Source organism: Musa acuminata, chromosome BXJ1-7 (assembly GCF_036884655.1).
Source record: "Musa acuminata AAA Group cultivar baxijiao chromosome BXJ1-7, Cavendish_Baxijiao_AAA, whole genome shotgun sequence".
Classification (NCBI taxonomy): Eukaryota; Viridiplantae; Streptophyta; class Magnoliopsida; order Zingiberales; family Musaceae; genus Musa; species Musa acuminata.
Window position 1 is genome coordinate 10,242,280 of NC_088333.1, and position 3,444 is coordinate 10,245,723.

The following is a 3,444-nucleotide window of genomic DNA, read 5'->3' on the forward strand; positions in this document are numbered from 1 at the left end:
TGGAAGGATAATGAGACCTTATGGTAAGACAGTGATCGATGACGAGCAACATGAGGGACGGAGATAATCACAGTGGGATGGAGATGGTGACAAAAATTTGCCCTAAGGAGCCCATGTGTCCTGTAAACATCTTCCTTTGTTTTTTTCTATAAATCAGATGAACTACAAGGGCGACGGTGAGAGATAATTCAGAGTTTCAAATAAAAATAAAAATAAAAATAAAATAGAGCTACCATCAGAGATTTCCCACAAACCGATCATTTGCTTCCTCATCTATATATCTTTAGGATTCATTGTGGTTTCGATCTCCTAACCAAAACATAATTCAACACAAAAGTCCTCCTGCACAACAAGGAACCTTTTCACCATGCATGAACACTCTCCCACCTTCACGCACTCCATCTTTCTGACGACGTGACAATTGTCTATTAATTTATTTGCCTCCATTCCTCTCATTCCTTGAGCAATTATTATCATTCGATACATATTCTCTTCAAAACCTGCTACTTAATTGTTTAGAACGTGAATAAGGTATGAACAATAAAAAAGGCACAATGTTGTGATAGATACGAAGTTTATGATTAGTGAAACATTTAGTGTTTACATTAGCATGGGGCTCTTTCCTTCCATGTCTCGTGAACATTTAAAAGAGAGGGTAAGATCCAATGAAAGCTCGTCCTTTGTGCACTCCTTTATCGTTTCGATGTGATCATATTCCGAACATAAGCATTTGTTGCCAAGAGATGCAAATTCTAGACACATTCCTTTGTTGCTTGATTCTTGAATGGAACCCTGTCACGAATAGATGGTCATTTGAAGTTGAAACAAGACATATTATATCTAATAAAAATATATGTGTATTGAATTATAGGATTAAAAGCACATGTATGTCCTAATCAATCCGTGGAGTTCCCTGTATTAAGAGAAAGAGAATTGCAAGGTTTTTACTTCAAGTAAATGCTAGAAGACAATAATTTACATGCTTTTCAATGTCGAGATGAATGTAGAGACAATAGAAATAATAAAAAAGAGCAATTTTCATATGTTTTCGATAAGAAAAGAGTATGTATATATATATTCAAAAAAGGATCTGTACAAATTATAATTCAATGAAAAGAGTCGATTAATATTAGTGACCTAAAAGAGAGGTAAAGGAATATATATGCTAGGAAACAATAATTTCAGAAAAAAAGAAAATAAATCATGGGCAGCTATTTAAATATCTTTTTTGCTAAAATATATAAGAATGAAGGCAATTCCATATTCTCATTTTTCATATTACCTAAACGATTTAGTTCCTTAAACAATCAATACAACAAGTAAATAAATGATTGAGCAAAATGCAAGCCATCTAAAAGCACATCGCCAACACATGCATTAGATTCCACTACTCACCTCAGTAATCTTAAATGTGATTTCGATTGAGGTTTTCCCCTTGCAAGCTCTTGCCGGAAGCAAGAGAATACATGTACTAACTTGATAAACCTTGGATTGATACAACACCACATTAACATTATCTACACGTCCACCTCCTTATAAGATGCCTATGGTAGATGTATATGTACCTTGCGGTAAATGGTGCCGTCCTCCTCGACGTGCCATCCCGCCTCCTCGCACAGCGCCTTGAGTACATCATTCTGGTCTGCATGCTTCGGGAGTTGGTAGTTGCCGTGAGCCCTCAGCCCTGCATATATCCTCGCTGCCACCCTTCGTCGCCGCTGCTCGCGAAGACGGTTGTTCTCCCGCTCACGCGGTGTCGGCCACCGATCCGACGTTTTCACCACCCCATCTCGCCGTCTCCTCCGCACCGTCCACGGCCCGGTTGTGGTCTTGATGCATCCGCTCTTCTTCGCCACCCTCATCGCTTCCTCCATCCTCTTTTCCTCCTCCACAACTTGAGCTCGACGTGGTCTTCTTTGCGTATCATGCAAAGAAGACAAAGATTACCTTTGAGAAACATGAAACTGAGGACAGGACAGGAGCATTTTTGGTGCTGGGGAAGAGTCCTTGACCACGTTTTTCTTCTCCGGGGGTTTAGGGATTCTCGTCTTGGTCTCTTTAACCAATTATTCCACTTGTACTCTTGTGAGTTGTGAGAATAATCAGCAGTTCTGACATGTATGCATTCATGGCTCTTACATGAACTCGGGGTTTAGTAGGTCCGGTTTGTGTATGGAGATGTAGCGCATCCTGTCTCCAACGCTTCGGGCCTGGGTTTGCGGGTCGGATCGGTGTCCTCGCACGCCGACCCCACACGCATCAGCTGTCTCGTACAACAGTCTTCCAACCTTCCACAATCCTAATCCATACTACGGATTAGGATCAATTTCATTGCTATCTATTTATAAATTAATATAAAATTCTCAAAAGATGATTAATTTTTATTTTGTAGTATTATGAAAGAAACTTATATCATTATTGATATGACTATTATTTTAAGTCATGATCATGTATCTATTGTATAAGATATATCAATATAGCACTAGTTAGTATCAGAAATGATCACCATCTAATAAAATTAACTCGACCTCCACACTCGTTCTCCAAAATGTTATTGCATCTAAGTCGATTGCTTCTTTACACCTGATGAGGGTAAGAATCATGTTTGGGATGCAAACTGACATCACCTGCTCCGGGATGATATCTCCTGGGTCACGCGGACCGAGGAGTTGCATGGGTCGTCTGTCTCGATTTGACCTGATAGTGTCGGGTTGAGATAGACCAAAATGTCTATCGAGGCACGTCGCCATCCTGCAGGAGTTCGGTCGTTCACGCAACCCCAATGCCGTGTCAAACGCCTTCCTAGGTACAGTCCTGCTCATTCCAAGCAAGCGCATCAGGAAACGGTGACCTTTCATATAAAAACCCTCATGTTCGGAACGAGGAGAAAAAAAAAAACCCTAAGACTATCGACTGACTTGATCGTCGGAGGGGTCGAGTCGAGCTCTCCCGACCCGACCTGTGTGCAGGGACGAAGATGGAGCACCTCCCACCATGTGCCAAGTCGAGGAGTTCCCTCCCGGAAGAAACGTCTATCCTGTCGAGACCGAACCAACGTAGTCAGCTACCTCAACACTCTCAAGGGTAGTTCAGGAAGATCTCCGCTCATTCGGATCCGAACCCAACCGTGTTGGTCCCGAGGCCACGGCTTAAAGTTGTTGACACTAACAACACCCTATCTCCCTAAGAGCATATCTCTCATGAGCCCAAGAATCTTGCTAAATTGCATCATATGCCAGATAAGATTTCTCTTATGCTTGAATTGACAAAGATTTTGAAGAAAAAAAATCAAAGAATTTAGAGGTGAATGCAAGTGGCTCTCCTTTTATAGATCCTTGATACGAGTATAATAAGGAATATTCTATTATTTATAAGGAATACCACTTTTCAAATGTCACGATGACCGAGCATGTTTGCATGGCACCACATCATCACCTACCTGAC